Below are 19,369 nucleotides of genomic sequence, written 5' to 3' on the forward strand. Positions count from 1 at the left end.
CCATTAAGGGCTTTTAAAAAACTTAAATAAAAAATAATCACCTTTAAGCACTTTTACAAAACGCTAGCACCCTGATTACAAGTACTTTTGTTTTCTTATTATTTATATATAATTATTATTATTAAATTAATAATAATAATAAATTAATAGTAAATAGCAATAATAATTAATTTAGCAAATAAATAATCACAGCATACTAATAAATACTAAATAGCTGAAATACTTTTTTTTTTCCTTCGAAAAGGGGGATAAGCAAACGAAAAAATTAGGATCAAATATTACCTTAAAGATTTACTGTTCTCAAAATATATGGCGCTTATAATTAAATAAATTAAAAGGGCTATTTGGTTTTTTCCACACCTGGATATTGAAGGATATACATTATGCTATAATTTTTAGTAGGAAAATGCACATTTCGAAAGTACGATATATTCGAAATTCACACAAATAAACACACTGAATTTTTTTTTTTTTTTTTTTTTTGCAAATTTTGAAGCTAAGCAATTTTTTTTAGCCATAAATTGAGTGTAATTTTTTGAAATATGTGAAACTATATCGATACGAATCAAAGGAGTTGATTAGCAAATTACCTTAATCAAAATCGTATGGCGCAATTCAGGAGTCCAAAAAATACGAATTACGATGTGTGATTCCTAAATACTGTCAAATTAAATTGCAATGCAGTGATTCGCAAATAGCGTAAATACATATTAATGAATTACATCATCACGAATGTGCTAGGAGAATCGAGTCTAATACGAACCGCCATGTGCGATAGATAATTAGCAGAGAATATACACAAAATACATGTAGAATTATGCAAAACTAAAGAATTAAATTCGCTAAACGCTTTTTTTTATTAATATAATTGCCTTGGAAGCATATTAATATTATTGTACGAAGAAAAAAATAAGCATTGCTTTTTACGCTTCTAATGTTAAAATATAACTAAAAATATTGGAACTTAAATACTTTTTTTCAAAGAACGAAACTGCTACGTAAGTAATGAAATCATTTTAATTTTATCACACACTTCAGTAATAAAAATAGCATAATCAAGTTTTAAAATATACTCACCACATATTTAAAATAAATAAATAAAAAATAAATCCAATTATGCTTCGAATTTGCTAAGTTTACAATTACATCACATTTCTCATAAGAACAGGCGATAACAAAGAGGACTCAAATTCACCGCCACACTTCATCTCATTTCATAACCACGAGATCGTTTGGGAGTAAAAGGCTCATCACATAGCACGGTTAGGATTAAAAATCCCATAACATCGCGATCTTTTTTTTCTTTTTGGATTGTCGAAAGGGGATGACACCTCATTCATAAAAAAAGAACCCAAACAGAATCGCAGTTACCCACCATAAGAACTTCCGCGTTGTCAAATTGTCCCTGGGAACACAGGACGGACACAGAATACTAATTAAGGAAGCAAGAAACGAACAACCCGACGATTATTACCCACAGCTCTTTTTCATTGGAATATTCTTTCGCTTTACTCCCCTCCCCTTCTCACAAGAATAAAACGAAGGGTTAAAATAAGATAGAGAGAGAGTTAAGTAAAGAAATGACGATGAAGATCTCTTATGATAATCGATTGACGGTGTTCGATTCAAAACAAAAGGTTTCACAGATTATGAGGTGAAAAGGTGAATTGCTATACAAAAAGATCGCTTTAATGGTCACGGCGTGAAATTTTTCTCATTGTTGATGAATGGACATAATGCGGGCAAAGGCATAATTAGGCAATAATTCAGCTACTAATAAATGAACGAGTTTTTAAGCATAAGAATGAATATATTAAGCCGTGTTTAAGAATACCCTCAATATTTGAGGATCCGGAAAAATATTTTTCCTAATGGTAGAAAACTAAAGAGCCAGAAACTTGAACGAATAGAATTTTTTTAGAAACGTTTATCAGAACTTATGACCACGGACATGGTTTTCAAGTATGATCATGTAAAAAAACAAAAAAGACCAAACTTAGATCTCTACTTTACAAACGTTGTATACAGAATTACTGCATTATTTGTTGGACAAATAATAAATGAAATGTTTTTATGAATTTAAAAAAATGACGTCACAGCAGAAGAATGATGCTATTGGCTGTGAAGTTTTTTCTTCTGGAAGATATTTAGATTCAAATAATTTATTGAAATTAGCCGTATTGCAGTTTATGCCACGGACGTCCGCCCCATATTTTGTGCATCAATTTGAATGATTTACATGTACTATTGATAAAAATTCTTTTAAATATAATTTATAAAAACTTAAATATATTGTGGGTGATTGTGAACCTAACTCAAAAATCCTGAAAATTTCTTGAGCAAAATTATGCGCATTTCAAAAAATTTGTATCTTTATAAATTTAAATCATTGATATTTTGAAAACATGAAATTCTAAATAAAGTTTATGCAGCATAATTTAAAGGAATATTTATGTATAAGTTTACTTTTATCTCTAATCAAATTTATTATTCTACCAGTAAAAATATTTACAAATGAAGGAGATCCCAAGTATAAAGTCTAGTTTTAATATTTTTAAATAAAATATACAAGAATTTTTATACATAAATGTGATCGATGACTTCTTGAAACTTCTAGACCTTGGATTTCCGGATCGCGGTTAGCGAAAAATCCGGAGTTTTCCGGAGCACAGTCATACTTTTATTCATTTATATTCACTAAAAAACATTATTAAAAAAACCTACAACACTAGCTGTTTTTAAAAGAGCAATTATGATATTTTCTAGGACACAATGTTCACTAGTGCGTCTTCCGAAAGATATTGCGCTCTCCTAATTTTCTATATTTTGTTTACTAAAATTTTACAATGTCATGAAAAATTTTAATAAAATAGTTTAACCTTAATTCGCAACGAAAAAGTAGCACGCTTCATTGCAATAAATTATTTTTCTAAAGAAGTAAAAAAGTCGAAATTGAATTAATTGTAAACTAAATTAATTCTAAAGGAAAAAAAATCTAAATTAAATAAATTATATCTAAATAAATTTAATTTAGAAGTTCAAAAGGTTCATTTATATTACTATGATATTACTTCTATTCATTTATATTCACTAAAAAACACTTTTTAAAAAAAACTACAACACTAGTGGCTTTTTAAAAGCGCAATTATGATATTTTCCAGTACACAATGCTCACTAGTGTGCCTCTATAAAATATTGCGCACTCCTAATTTTCCATATTTTATTTACTAAAAACCTTACAATATTATGAAAAATTTTAATAAAATAGTTTAACTTGAATTCGCAGTGAAATAGTAGCACGTTTCATCGCAATATATTATTTTTCAAAAGAAGAAAAAAAAAATCTAAATTAAATTAATTGCATCTAAATTTGCACCTAAAAAGAAAGTAACAGAAACAAATAACTATTTAAATAAATTACTACTTTATTTCGAATAACGTCTGATGTATGTCATGAATATCTGAACAATGCTATCTAATTACTAAAAGAAGCATTCCCGCAACAGCCCGTTGTGGGCCAATTTCGTGACCAACCGCATGATTGTGGCAGCACTGCACACAGGACGTTTTCACTTCCCAGGCAAGCTGGGTGGGCTTCAAGCCGCCACTCGGGATCGAAACCGTTTGTTCAGTTCAGTGCCTTAAAGTTCTTTAAAATAAGTAATTAAATGAACTATTGCGGTTGATATAAAACATATTTTTGAGTTAAATAAAGTCAGTAATTATTTTTAAGACTCCGATACATTTGTAGATAGCTTAGTTTCTGTAACATCTATCTATATGCATTTGCTCAGCATTTTTAATTTATTCATAATTACTCTTAATTAATCTTAATTACTTAAGTGTTTTGCAATTTTCGTCTTGAGTTCCTGAGAATCAAGTTTTAATTATTGGGAAAAACACGATTCTTAACCCCTTGTTGCAAGTGGGACATTAGTATCCCTTTTGCATGTTTTTTTATGACGCTTTAGTTACAAGCAAAAATATATTTGGGTATTGATAGAAATACAAATAAAGAAGAGAATTACAAATTGAGTAAAGAAATAACAAAGAAATACAAATAGAAATATAACTGAAAAGTAAATTGAATTATATAAACAAGCTAAATGAACACTAAATAATTATCAAAAATAATTTACAAATGTGCTAATCTGTACATATTTGTGTGATGTATTAAATTGTGTTAGATTGTGTACCTGTGTTAAAGTAGGGAGCCAGTCGTAGATAGAATTGAGTTAACATGTCTCATATATTAGTGATTTAGAATTGAATAATTGTAGTGACACGCTAAAAGTCTAACAGAAAATCTATTAGTTGTTGCGTCATAATAAAAACGTCAATAAAAAAGATTTTTTTGAAAAAGAAAAAGCTAGACAGAAACCAGAACAAAAATCTATCTTAATTATTAAAAGAAAATTTAACGCTAAAAATTTCAATATAACTTTTTCATATTCCCTTATTTTTTGAAAAAAATGACGATAAAAGAATAACGCTTATTCGAAACGCTCTTTAAAAAAATGTTAAGTCGCATTAAAAAATCTGATAAATAGAAAAGTTAATTAAAAGAATAGACAAAAGAAAAACAGAAAATTTCTTAAAATATAATTTAACTTTGAAAATAACAGCTTATCTTAAAAATTTTCATTGAAATGCAGCATTATAATAAAAACAGAAAAAACAGCAGAACCGACACCAAAAGAAAAGAAAAAACGTTCTCAATTCTAAACAAAAGTGTTGAATATAATTAATACGTTATACATATGATATACATGTTCGCCTGAATCTATTTAAAAAAAATCACCAGTACAAAATACGTGATTCAGTATAAAGTAATCTAGTTTCATTTCTTGAAATTTCGTTTAACCATTCGTCTTCCAGAACATATAAATTTGCAAGCACATGAATTTTTAAACAAAACTGTATTGTAAAATGAATTGTAAAACAAATATGTATAAAAACTATATCAGATAATGTATAATAAAAAATACTATTTTAGATATTCCTTATTCAATCTATTAAAATTCCAAAAAAACTTAATCAAAAAATATTTTTCCAAAAAATACTTGGGCGAATATTTAGCCGAACATTTGGCCGAATATTTGACCAAACATTCGGCCAACCGAAAATTCGGCAAAAGAGCGATTACCGAATAGTTGCGAAATATTCGTTACATCTCTATTCTATAACACAGTGTTTCCCAAAGTGTGGTACGCGTACCCCCAGGGGTACGGGAACAGTTCAGCGGGGGTACGCGTTCTTATGTGAAATATCTTACAACAAACGAAAATTTAAAAACAAAGCTAGCCATAAAAATTTACGATTGCGTATTTTTCTATTGGCTATTTTTCGAAGATTACAGAGTTAATAATTGGTGGTGCCAACAGCCAGTTGTGATTTTTAACTTTAACAACATCCATGCCAGAAGGATTGTTGCATGCGGAATAAGAGCAATTATTGGAATTGACATCAGACGGATTCTTGAAAAATAAACGAGGAGTGTACTTTAACATCATTCTGGCTGCAAATGCAAAATATGTATCTAGTCTTAACAGAAAAAGTTGTGAAATATATTTTGCCTTTTCCAACTTCATATTTATGCGAAGTCGCTTTTTCAGCATTCGTGGACATTAAGTCGAAAAAAAGAAATAGATTATTGGACGTGGAATCGCATCTCAGACTAAAATTGACCACAAGAGAACCGAATTATGATGAACAGTTATCACAGTAAAAACAATATCATCCTTCTCACTGTGTGCAAATAAGCTTATTAATAAAACTTTGCACGAAAAAAGAAAAATTAACACTTTTATAAAAATGCATTCATTTTTTTACTAGTGGTACACGGCATTACGAAAAATTTAGAAAGGGTACACAGCAGTCATAAGTTTGGGAAACACTGCTATAGCATATAATCCAAAAAAAAAAAGTAGTTTAAAAGTTTGACGATTATATATATAGTTCATTCATATTCAAAAATTAAATTCAAAAATTTAAATTAAAAACATTCCAATGATGAATAGCTGTTTCTCTGAGATCTTTATTTCGCTTATTAAAGCTTGAATATTTCTTTATTAAATAATTAAAATAGCAGAGTTTTAAAAAAAAATCGCTTAAAAAAAAATTTTTTTTTTTTTAAATTTATGCCGAAGTTCAAAAAAAAATTATTTTAAAAATTCCAAAAAATTTATCAAGTATGAAAAAGTAAAGCCCAAAATATATGGATTAACACATATCCATATGCATAACAAAAATTTGCCACTTTACAGTAGTCGAATAACGAAATTTCATCAATTTTCCAGTAGCTGAATAACGAAAATTCGCCATTTCACAGAAGACGATTAACGAAAATTCATTCATTTCACAGTAGCCGAATAACGGAATTTTGCTACTTCAAAGTAGCCGAATAACGAAAAGTCGTCATTTCACAGACAATCACTAATAGTCAAAAGGCGAAAATCCGTCACATCATGTGTATATCGCAGTAATTGATTGTTAGTCAGAAAATGCCGGAATTTGGTCAATGACAGTGGAGTCGGATCTGCGCAAAAATTAAGTTATTGTAATATGAACATCAAGTTTTATTTATGTTTGCCAATAAACGACCAGAACACATCAAGATAAATCGTCGAAAAATTGAGTAGCATAACGAAAAAATTTATTTTACAAATCACAATATAATTTTTCGATTATAATTTAAATTAAATATCAATATTTTTTGCATAAAAAGTATCACACAACTTTAAAAAAAAGACATAAAATAAACACATAAACATTAATTTATTGTTATATAAGTTAAAAGTTTTATGCACATTCCTTAATATTTGTAAGCATCCGTACAGAATATATAAAAATAACTTGTCGAAAAATTATGTTTAATGTACATTGACTTTAGGAATAATCATACGATTTTTCGACTATCAAATAATAATAAAATATAGTTTACATGAAAAGTATCATACATTATCAAAATACACAAAAATTTATTAAGTTTATTACAATTAAAAAAAAGTTAACTTAATAAAAATTTATAAAGTTTGTTATAATTATTTAAAATCTTGGATATGTTAGTATATATTCAGATAGTATAAAAATGATATTAAAAACTGAAAAAGCTTAATTAAAAAATATATATTTATATATCTTATTAATTATCTTGGAGCAAAAGAAAAATTAATAATATGGTGTAAAAAAATTAAAATAATAAAATAAAATCACTTACAAAAAATTGTTGAAAATTTGGATCATAGTCATCGCGTTCGTAATTAGACCTATTATGCATACGAAATCTATAAAAATCGTCCTTTTCCTGCATAGCTTGTACGAAAATAATGCAAATGTTCTGTACAGTATGATCGATTGTTCAAAACTAAACTCATCAAAATTCCGGTTAAAGACAAGGGTGTAAAATAAAAAAATTTAAAAAACAGATTGACAGGCAACAAAACAAAGGAAATTTGAATTAAACTTGTAATCTAACTCCTTTTTCTGCAGAATCGAACGTCGATCAGAGGAAATTAAGTAAAATAGTAAAAATCAAAATTTATTTTATTTTATTTAAAACTGGAATAGGGTATTGCCACCCAAAAAACAAAGAACCAGCTAAAAATGAAGAGATCGTTGGGAATAAAAATAAATAAATAAATAAAACAAATTAATTTATGCAGACGGCATTGTGTTGGAATTAATGATGGGTGCAAAGAAGAGTTGAACTTCATGTCTCCTCTATGGTGCAGAACTAAATACTCGCCAATTCGAATTCGCTTTGGAATAAAATTCGCACGGTAGGAAGAATTTTTTTTTAAAAAATAAAATTTGGCTGCATATCATGGCGCCTTGATAAAAAAATGGCAGACGATTATACATTTATTTTAAGATAATTTCTTTCATCAGTGATTCCTAAACGAAATTAATCAACTCGTATAAACTGCCATTTTTGTTCTTTTTCCTTATTTGGAGTAGGAAAGCGCGTACTTTCAGGGGTCTGTCCAGACATTTTGTGAAAGGTCATGTTTTTGTGAAATTGTGAAAAAATTACTCCCATTTTTTCAACCATTTGTACAAATAGGGTTCGGTAATTGCAAAAAACTTTTTCAAGGAGTTTTTAAATTGCAAATAGATACAAGATTATGTTCAGCAATGTAAAATTATAATTAAAAAAAATTTAAATTTTCAAAAATAAACAGCAGTTGCTGCTTCTAAGTTAGAGATGCAACATACAAATATTTGGTATTTAGCCTATACTGCTGAACACAGAATATTCATTTCGGACGAATAATGGAAGAATCGTCTGCCGAAGACAAAACTTAATTCGTTTACATCAGGGTTTCTTAACCTGTGGTTCATGGACCCCTAAGGGGTCCATGAGACATATTTTGGGGGGTTCGCTGACTACTCCTAATTTTTAAAATGTTTGGAAGCCTACCCATTGCTTGTAAAGCGAGCTATGGCAGCTATAGTTCCATTTGCTACAGTGAATCTTTGCGAAGCGGGATTTTCAACACATGTGACATGTGACAATAAAATCAAAATATCGAAATCGATTGAATGTTGAACATGATATGCGCGTTGCTTTGTCGAATACCATCCCCCAATTCAATTTATTAATTAAGGAAAAGCAGCAGCAACCTTCACATTAAAAATTTTGTACACTATTAAAATAATAAAATTAAATGTTATCTAATAATTGATGTTTTTTGCAATAATTTTTTTCACAGGGGGTGGTCCGTGACTTCTTAAAAAATTTTAAAAGGGGTTCACATCCATCTTTCTTGTTTTCTGCCATGGGAAGGTTTATTTAATTAACAAAACAATAATGAAGATAAACAAATTTGTGAAGGGTCCGATTAAAAGAAAAATCAATTTGTGAAGGGTCCGTTTCTAAGTTTAAATATTTTGTGAAGGGTCCGTTAACGGACCTAAATTTCTTCTAAACAAACCCCTGACATCCACAGAATTTCAATGAGCAAGTTTTAATAATTTTGTAGGGTTAGTCAAACTGTAAAACACTGTAAAAAGTTTTAGAGAAGAGGAGGGCAATTTCAATCAACGATGATACACCCAAGCAGGGTTAAGCAAATAAATATAGCCCGTTTTCTGGGTTCCTTCTTTTAATGGCAATGGTAGAAATGACACGTTATTTTGACCCCGATTATTTGGATCCCCCTTCTCCAAATTTCAACATAACCAACTACAGATTTAATGAGCTCATATTGCAACGCAAACAAGCCGATTGTTAATTCGCTTTCTTATAAAAGAACTTATATCCATTGCTACATCCAGTAAATAGATACTATGTGCTTGCATTTACTGCGAAATTATTACAGATAAAAAAATTATTATATTCGAATCCTAAGCTTTTATTACTATTTATTGCTTCTATTTATTGTTTGTATAAATATAACATAATATAGAGGTAAAAAAGAAAAGAAAAGAGAGATTAACGAAGAAAATTAAGAAAAGTAATAAGTAGATAGATCCCATAGAATAAGTTAAAAATACAAAGAAAGCATAGATAAATTTAGTAAAAAAAACATGGTAAATATATTGTTTTTAAAGAGAAGAAAAAAATTATCAATAAATAAAATGCTTTTTAAAAATATTTTTAAAAAATTAAAAAGGCCAGAAAATAAAATAAGGAAAAGATATAATCTCGTCATCAGCTCACACGATTATATCCGCAAAAAAGAGTGCTTTCTAATATTGTATTAATATAACTAAAGCAAATCTTGCTTAACATATGCTCGATTTTCGCTAATATTTTTTTTTTTGGAGCTCATCACACTATTGTATTGATATATTTTGCTTTGACAATATTAATACAATATTAGAAAGCACTTGTCTTTGCAAATATAATCGTGTGAGCTGAAGAAGAGATCATATCTTTTCCTTGTTTTTTTTTTTTTTTTTTTTTTTTTTTTTTTTTTTTAAATATTTTATTTATTAATAATTTATCTTCTCTCTATATATATTGTTTTGCTTTAAAGCAAAACAATTACGCAGATTCTTATTTTTTATTTTAATGGCTCATAACTATTTTTAAAAATACGCTTAAAATATTCATTTTTATAAATAAAAGGAAATTTTAAATCGATTTAAAGAGTTTACTAAACATTAATTTTTTATAAATACATAAAAAGCAATGTTTTTGGGAGCACATTTTAAATTGGAATTGTATTATTTGATGATATTGTCGATTTGGGCAAAATGAATTTTCAACAACTTAAATAAGTAACATCTATAATAGAGCAATTATCTAATCCTTTAAAAATGATGAAAAAAGAATTTTGAAAAAATTTAAAAAATTTTCTCGAACCTACTTTAGGTCAATACCACATTAAGTTCAGACATCATTACATGCGACTACTGTAACTAAAGTAAAGAAATTTTAGAATTATTTTCGGCAGGGACGTAGAAAACGTAGAATTTAAATTTTTAAAAAAAATCATCTTACTTTGAATAAAAGAAATAAATTGCAATAATAATTTAGTTAATAGTCAATAATAGTCAGTTGTCTCCTACATTTTTAGTTACGATACAAAAGAACATTTTTGACATTGATTTTTATTTTGTCTACAAAACTTCTGAATTAAGACTTTTAAAATAGATTCAATATTAATCAATAGTTAACCGAATTAAATTTTAAAAAAAAGCTTTATTTGAGTGTCACTCTGAGTAATGTTCAGTTAATTATAGTAAATAAAATTACTTATTCATCAAAATAAAATAAATTGCATCGGCCGGGAATCGAACCCGGGCCGCCCGCGTGGCAGGCGAGCATTCTACCACTGAACCACCGATGCTACAGCGGCTTTCAGACACGGAAAAACTTTGTTACAAATAGTAGATTAAATGGAACATATAATGTAATAAATAAAGCTTTTCTCACCAAGATAATCAAATGATGCTTATCTTGGAATGATGTCTAGTGAGTTAGAGTAAACTACTAACTCACCAGTTATCACCAGTATCATATGTTTTTATTTCAAATTTTTTATACATGTTTTCAAACAATTTTAATTTTTTCGTAAAAATTTAATTTAGCAAAAACAATTCTGCGTAGAATAACAATTTCCTTTTTTCATTCACACATAAAACGTGCAGACTGTTTCTTTGTTTTTAAATAAATTTTAGATAGGTTAAATTTTCTTTTTTCGGCTTCTTTACAATGAAATCCATTTTTATTCAACCAAAATAGCTCATATGTTTTTCTGCTTTTATTATTTAATTTTTTTTTTTGATAAAAAAGCCATATATAATTTGCTTACTTTAAAAAAAAAATTAATTTTAGGTGCTTTTAATTAGAGAATTCGATGTAAATTTTTATATAAATTAATATAGAATAAAGGATATTAGCTTTTTTTCTCATTTGATCATTGGACGGTCATATGACCTGTGGCATATGACCGTCCCTGGAGCCAGAACTTAATTACTTAAATTGCCATTTTATTTCTCAATTGTTTATTTATTTGGTTCGTTTTTTGTTGCTAAAAATTTTCTCTTAATTAAAATTATCTGTGCACCCTTAGAACTTATAGACAGAAATAAATTCTAATTTATTCATCCATTTTTAGCATAAATCAAATTATTGGCAGTCTTTATTATATAAGTACCGTTAAAACATATAATTCAAATTATTTAAGGGAAAATCTGCGGCAAAATGTTCAATAAATTTTGAAATTACCGTAAGTTTGAACCGTGGTGAATTCCACACCGACTACAGTGCTGACGTAAAATATCCTCAGTGGTAGATGGATCATGGGTTAGTGTCCCCTTGCCATCAGGCTAATCGTAGGAGGTTTTCCTCCCTATTTAACGCCCAAATGCTGATTAGTGTCATCAAAAAATCCACCACAAAGTCAATTTTTTCCCAATACTCGATCCAGGAGTTCCATAGTCTTCTGGTAAATAGGTATTTTATTTGCAACGCATTAGAGCTGTACAATGAGCTATTGGCGACGGTCTGGGGAAACATCCCTGAGGATGACCTGAAGACCTGCCATAACAATTTTGACCCTCTGCAGAGGGGATGGCTTCTCCGCTTTCGTAGCGCAACGACCTTCGAGCGAAGTCGAGCACTTTACGGTAGAACAGTTTAAAAAGATCGATGCCGCGCACCCTAGGTCCTTAAGTAGGCTGATCAAAGTGGTCACCCACCCGCTTACTGACCGCAGCCATTGATGCTTAACTTCGGTGTTCTAAAACGAACCATTTCTTTACGATCAGTCCACTGCTGGACCCCTTGTCTTCTGAATCGGGTTCAAAATTACAAGGCTACGGAGCTAAACATTAATAGTCGTAAACCCAAAGAAAATTGGGTCAATCGGCTGTTCAAAAATGATTATTCATATATATATATATATATATATATATATATATATATATATATATATATATATATATATATATATATATATAGCTACCATCCCAATAAGGTGGCCAGGGTTCAAATTCCAGCTATTGATGCGAATTCCGTACCCGGTTCGACTGACCACAGTGCTGGCGTAAAATATTCTCAGTGGTAGACGGATTATGGGTAAGAGTACCCTTGCCGTCTGGCTAACCGTGAGTGGTTTTTCGTAGTTTTCTTCTCCATGTAACGCAAATGCCGGTTAGTTCTATCAAAAGGTCCGCCACGAAGGCAAATTTCTCCCGTTACTTGATCCAGGAGTTCATTTATCTTTTGGATTGGGTTCAAAATTACAAGGCTACGGAATCGAAGATTGGTGGTAGTCGTAAACTCAAAGTTGGGTCTGCTGCTCAACGACGGTTATAAAAAAATTTATAAGTTAGAAATTGGAGAGCAATTAACAAATATAAATATACACCAGAGGTCGCCAAAAAGGTCTATATAGACCCCCAGGGGTCTATTTAACATAAGCGGGGGTCGATCAGAGCCAGGGGGTCGATCCGAACCGGAAGGGTCGATTGGTCGAAGGATTATCAGTATTTTTCAGATATGTGACAACTAGAAATTAAAGAAGACTTGGAAATACATACAGGTAATCCTCAAAAATTGAGCGACGATTTTAAACTGCGTTTTGTTGATTTGGAAAACATTGACATCCCTGATTGGATTATTGTGCCATTTTCTGCTCAAATTGAAAACGTGGACATGAACCTGCAAGATGAGCTTGTTGAATTATTATGGGAATTTTAAGCAAAGACGCTTTTTAAAAATTTAACAATAAGCAAATTTTGAACAAATATAAATATAATACAAAAATATGTAAGACTTTACGAAATAGCTCAGCCATTGATGATAGCATTTCCAAGTTCCTATATGGTTGAAGCCGGTTTCAGTCACGTAAATTCAATCTTAACTAAGAAGAGAAATTAATTAAATGTGGAGTTTCGAGGGGATTTAAGATTAAAATTGACCAATTTTGAACCCAATATAACGAACCTTGCAGAAAAAAAACACCAGGCTCATTCATGTCACTGATTAAGAAGCAATAAATTCGTAGTTACTTTACTTATTATTTCTACTTACTTATAATTACTTATTATTTCATAAATATTAAGGTATTTACATTTCAACATTAATATATTTTTCATAAAACTATTGTTACACTATGTACTATTACTTTAATAAATGTTCAAAATCATAAAATAAATGTACAAACACAGTATCTAACAGAGTTTTATTTTAATTAACAGAAAATTACTTTTCTGGGTCGATGATCAAAAAAGTTTAGCAGCCCCTGATCTACACCATATTTTGAGTTTTTGCTTAGTATTGATAATCCGTCCTACTGTGAGAAGATGAAACTTTACTTATTGAATAAAATAAAATTAAATTAAATAAAAACCTATTTGCCAGTATTCATACATTTTTAAATGAAGCAATTAAAACATTACATTAGCAACACCCAAAGAGGATAAAATACAAAACAAATGGATCACGTGCAACTTTAATAAAAAGCAGTGATTCAGATTTTAATTGAATAAAAAATAGAATATTATTATTAGTAAACAAATAAAACTGCTGAAAAGCAAAAATAATGAAACAAATAAAAAAGTTTTAATGCTATAAAGATTAAATAAAAAAAATAAAAAAAGTTGTTTGATGCAAACGATTCCCATGAAATCAATCCAACATCTTTTTGGCATCTTTACGCTTGAATTTGCATAGCTCATGGCTCCCATATACACAAAAAAGATAAATCATTTACCAGACAGATATTCTGGCATTTAATGACGGATAACTTGAGGTATTCAAAAAAAGGTTCCCATGGGAAATTTGATAAATTTCGTAAGAAGAAATAAATGATGAATTAGTTAAGATGAAAAAAGAAATTTTAAAAATGAGAGAAGAGAGTAAAAATTTTTACGGACATCAAATACCGTTTAAAGGCAAAATATCGGGAAAGGAGAATGAATGAAAGAAAAAGAAAAGAAATCAAACAAGCGTTACATGAATATTATAATAAAATTTCAGAATACAGTAATTCGTGTTCGAAAATAAAATCAGCTATGATTTTCTACAGTTAGTGGGGAAAAAAACGCGAATTTAACAATTATATTATTTTTTCAGTCAATTCTATTCAATGCATTGAGTCATAATTTAGTATAACTAAATATCTTTGATAATAAAATTGGATTATTTTTAATAAAAGTAATTAAAAGTGGGGATAGCAATTACTTAAAACCGGGGATCGCCAGCCACAGCTGAAAAAACCTCGCTTGCAGAAATGATTCTTTTAATCCAAGGAGATGAAATAAGTTTCTCCTAACTCAAGTGGAAGAAACTCTTTTTCAAAAAAAAAGAGAGATTAAGTCTTTAAACAAGACTTAAAGCAGTTATGCATACACAGCTTAGGCATAATCAAATTTAAGAATCAAAATAATTCTGTGATAACCATTCTCAATGTTAAAACAGTTTTATTTTCCAAAAACCATAATCCAGCTTGTTTTACTTAATTTATTTCAGTTTATGCATAGTTAAATTCAAGAATCCAAATGTTTTTGTCATAATCATTCCCAACGTTTATAACAATTTTATATTTGAAAAACCATAATCCAGCCTATATTATTCCATTTCAACTTATGCTTAGCTTAATTCAAGAATCAAAACGTTTCTGTGATAATCATTCTCAACGTTTATAGCAATTTTATTTTTCATAAACTATAATCCAGCTTATTTTATTCCATTTCAACTTATGCTTAACTTAATTCAAGAATCAAAACGTCTCTGTGATAACCATTCTCGACGTTTATAATAGTTTTAGTTTTCATAAACCATAATCCAGCTCATCTTATTCCATTTCAATTTATGCATAGCTAAATTCAAGAATAAAATTGTTTTTGAGATAATCATTCTCAACCTTTATAAAAATTTTATTTTTCATAAATCATAATCCAGCTCATCTTATTCCATTTCAATTTATGCATAGCTAAATTCAAGAATAAAATTGTTTTTGAGATAATCATTCTCAACCTTTATAAAAATTTTATTTTTCATAAATCATAATCCAGCTTATTTTATTCCATTTCAACTTATGCATACACTTATAATAAATTCAGAACTATGTTAGAAGCTGCTCTAGAACAGTGAACTTAACTGCCTGACATAAAACCTAATTTTAAAATTTTTTATTGATTAAAAAAATGATAAAACTTCAATCTTCATATTAAATATTTTCAAAATAATTAGGATTTTTTCTCATCAATCATTTAAGGTCACTTTCCTATTCACAGTAGTTGCTAATGAACTTTATTTATAAAGTCAGGGCTCTGCCAAAACAAACTAGATCATTCCGGGTTTCATAGAATAAAAGGTTTAGGATCCGCTGCTATAGAATATGCATTTTTGTACCATTAATTTGTACATTTTTTACATGCTGTTTAGTTTTTATTTATACAGATACCGATACACCATACAGATACACTATACAAATTCATTTATGCACATAATATACAGGTAATAGTTACAAAACATTAACTTTTAAAGAAAATTTTATTTTGGATTACAAAATTTTGAAACCTGGCCTTAAATAAATAATAATCCGGTAAAGTGAAACCCTTAAAACAAAAATTCTAAAATTCTAGTTTGTTCGATTCCAAACGATAAATCGAAAATTCATTTTATAACTGAACTAAAGGAGAAAATCCTCCAAAAAGGCAACACAGGTATTGGATATAATACAGCGTCCATTTATGGGAAAAGGAAGAAAAATAAATAATAAAAAAATCTAAAGCTTTCAGCCGTGGGAAAACTAGCCCTTGGGAAACACATGTTATCATCCAGATAGGGGGTTGGCGTGCAAGCTTCGAATCATGAGTGCAAAAGTGGGGGTGTATGAGTGTATGAAGTGCTGGAGTTTATTCGACCAATCATTCGGCCGACTCACATTTGAAGACGAGGGGTATTCAAGCGATTTCCAGGATCAATCTCCCTCTCCCCCAACTCTTTTGTTCTCTCAGATACAACTAAATCGTTTGCATGGAAAAAGTAGATGTGTGACGTAACACTTGTTATGGATTCGTGTGTGGGGTCCCCGATATAAAGACTTAATTATGTCAAACCCCAGATATACGCAAAAATCAAATTGAATATATCAGAAATTTAAATAGACATTTAAATACTTCACGTGTTGGACAAGATCTTTAAAAATTTGCAGCCAACCTTACTATGAAGTTAAGTTGAAGCATGGTTTTAGTGGAATAGAACAATTGTTTCCAAATAGTGTTCCGAGGAACCCTGGGATTCCGTGGAAAGGTCACAGGGGCTCCGAGAGTTAGGAATTCTTTTTAAACCAGTTATGATTTTCAAAACATGTAATTAAATTTATATCCAGTTAATAATCAATTATATATACTTAATACTTCCGTTGTTTTTATGAAGGTATTTGATTGAAATGCTAGTGAAAAAAAAATTTCAAAACAACGTTTTTCTAATAACAATATAGTGAATGAATGATGAAAAGGATATGCATTTACGAAAAATTTCGTTAGTACTTTGCATCGAAAAAAAATAGAATGAACATGTTTATATATATATATATATATCAAAAAAGATGTTTCACAATATTGAATCAATGCGGAATCTAAAGTAATTAATGTCACTTCTAATTAAGGCCTACCAACGTTGCATCACTTACGTTGCTCAATTGTAAAATACAAACAAATATAAACGCATATTATAGTAACAAGTGACTATATGAAAAGATTATACAGAAATCTACAAGGGTCAAAAACTTTGTTTGCTAAGCTATTCAATTGTTTAAAGAATATAGTTGAAATTATCTACAACAAAACAGCTTTATAATTGGTTAAAAACAAAATAAAAAAAAAGCTCATTATTCAATCGCGATTTAAGAATGTGTTATGAACTATATCGTGACCAAAAATTTAAATAGGCAACTCGAAAAACGATTAATCACAAAAATATAACTATCGTTTGGCTTTTTAAAAGTAAAAATTCTAGTTCTGCATACCCGGTAACCACACTCTAGCTGCAACAGATTTCCCATGTTAATAGTAAATTTCCGTGTATAAAGTAAATCTGCAAGCACACAGAAATCTGCTATATCACAACGTTATATCTTTACGCTATCAATCACCGATACCTACAAATCAAGTGTATTCTAAAGCATCCATCTTTACGTGCAAGCGATATTTTCAAAATTGCTAAGGACTAAAATTTCTTCCTTCTCTTTTCAGCTAATTAATGGCAACAGAAAGAAAACTTGTGCTCTCCACTTTTCCGGCCGAGTTGGCGGTGGTTTGTTTAACAACAGCCAACTTCACTTGTTTCTTGCTTTAATCATTATGGCCCACGAGATCATTTGTTTAGAAGGATGCGTGATTTAGAGACATTTTTAAGAGAGTAAAAAGGAGAAGTTTGTGAATAGTGAAAAATGCTTTCCTAGAAGCAAAGAAAGAATGAGGGAACAGTAGCGAGATTTTTCGGAAGTTTTGGCGTGCTCCGTTCGAGATTTATGGCGATGATGGGAATTTTGCGCAGAGGTCGCACAACTTTGAATGGACAATTAATTTGTCTGCTGATCCAATTAATTCTTGGTTTACCTGCGGTGTTGGGAAACAATAAGGTGGTAAATAATGTCGCGATTTAAGTCTAAAATTTACAAACGAAAACACCGCGTTGTTGACAGAAACGTGAGTGATTTTATCCAATTTTTGTAATTTATTTTCAATTCTTAATGAACACAAAATCTGTGTGTAAAATTAAATAAAGAAATTCAAAAAAGAAACGAAATTCTTTTTTATTTTTTAATCTTCTAAACTTATTTTTGTAAAAACAAAGTTATATATACAATATGCACATAGATAGCTTTCAAAACATAGATATGTTTTAAAATCCAAAATATCTAATCTATTTACCTTCTTTTTTTTGCCATTGTTACTATTTTCAGCAAGATGTGTAAAATAATTCTGTTAGATTTTGATACCATTAAAATAATCTAACCCTTTTTTGTAAAATATTCAATGATACTTCAATTTTGTGCCTGCATAATAAAGATCGAACATTGTTTTCAGCTTTCATTCACATTGATGCTGCTTTTTACGAGAATTTTTTTTAAACTTATTGGAATGTGTTAATTCCCATAGATTCAAGCTACTCTCAAATACTTAAGCCTGATTTCACTATTTCAACAGGTTGAAATACTTATTTACTTTAAGTTTCTTTTTTTTATTTTTTTTTTTACTTTTGCCAAGACTAAAGCTTAATAGAGAACGCCCATGATCTAGCTAGAGAGTGTTGCCATAACTTGGTAACAGTTATTTGTACCATAAAAGAAATACGTATTTTGACCTTGAATGAAAAAAAATGCATTTGAATCAATTAAGTATGTATCTTTTTCGAATCAATTAATCATTTTATTTATTTAAACAAGATAAACACATCGTTTGCTCCAATCAATTAAACATTCCATTAGTTCGAATAAATCAAGCTTTGCATTTTTTCAAAATTATTCGGTTTTCCGTTTATTTAAATAAATAACGATTTTCATTTTTCGATCAATTAAGTAATTCATTTATTAAAATATACAAAGCATTCCATATATTCGAATCAATTAACCTTTCAATTAGTTGGAATAATTAAGCAATTCGTTCGTTCTAATCTATTATGTATTTCCAAATCAATTAAGCATTTAATTTCGCAATCAACTAAGCCCTAGCATGGCATTTATTTAAAAAATTCAGTTTCCATATATTTGAATAAACTAAGCATTTTATTTTCCAATTCATTAAGTAATTCATTTTCGAATTTTTTATGGCATTTTTTAAGGCTTTTCATTTATTTGAATCATTTAAGCATTCAATATATTCCAGTGTTGTTTCATAACGGACAGTTCGTCATATGACGTCATACCGTTTTTTAAATTCGATTCGACTTGTTCGATTT

The 19,369-nt window shown here is 29.2% G+C and overlaps 1 protein-coding gene across 7 annotated transcripts in view; it reads right to left on the minus strand.

The window, feature by feature from the left end:
* Positions 1 to 19,369, minus strand: part of LOC107450465 (recombining binding protein suppressor of hairless) — a 116,815-nt gene that overhangs the window by 75,256 nt on the left and 22,190 nt on the right. The window contains exon 1 of one of the 7 annotated variants that reach the window (XM_071185109.2): positions 1,078 to 1,187. The exons of the other annotated variants lie outside the window; for them this stretch is intronic. The gene's annotated coding sequence lies outside the window, so the exon portion shown is untranslated. Of the gene's footprint in view, positions 1 to 1,077; positions 1,188 to 19,369 lie in introns of those variants that run through there. 7 annotated transcript variants of the gene reach the window in all.

Source organism: Parasteatoda tepidariorum, chromosome 5 (genome assembly GCF_982258835.1).
Source record: "Parasteatoda tepidariorum strain Cologne lab strain chromosome 5, Ptep-v5.0, whole genome shotgun sequence".
NCBI lineage: Eukaryota > Metazoa > Arthropoda > Arachnida > Araneae > Theridiidae > Parasteatoda > Parasteatoda tepidariorum.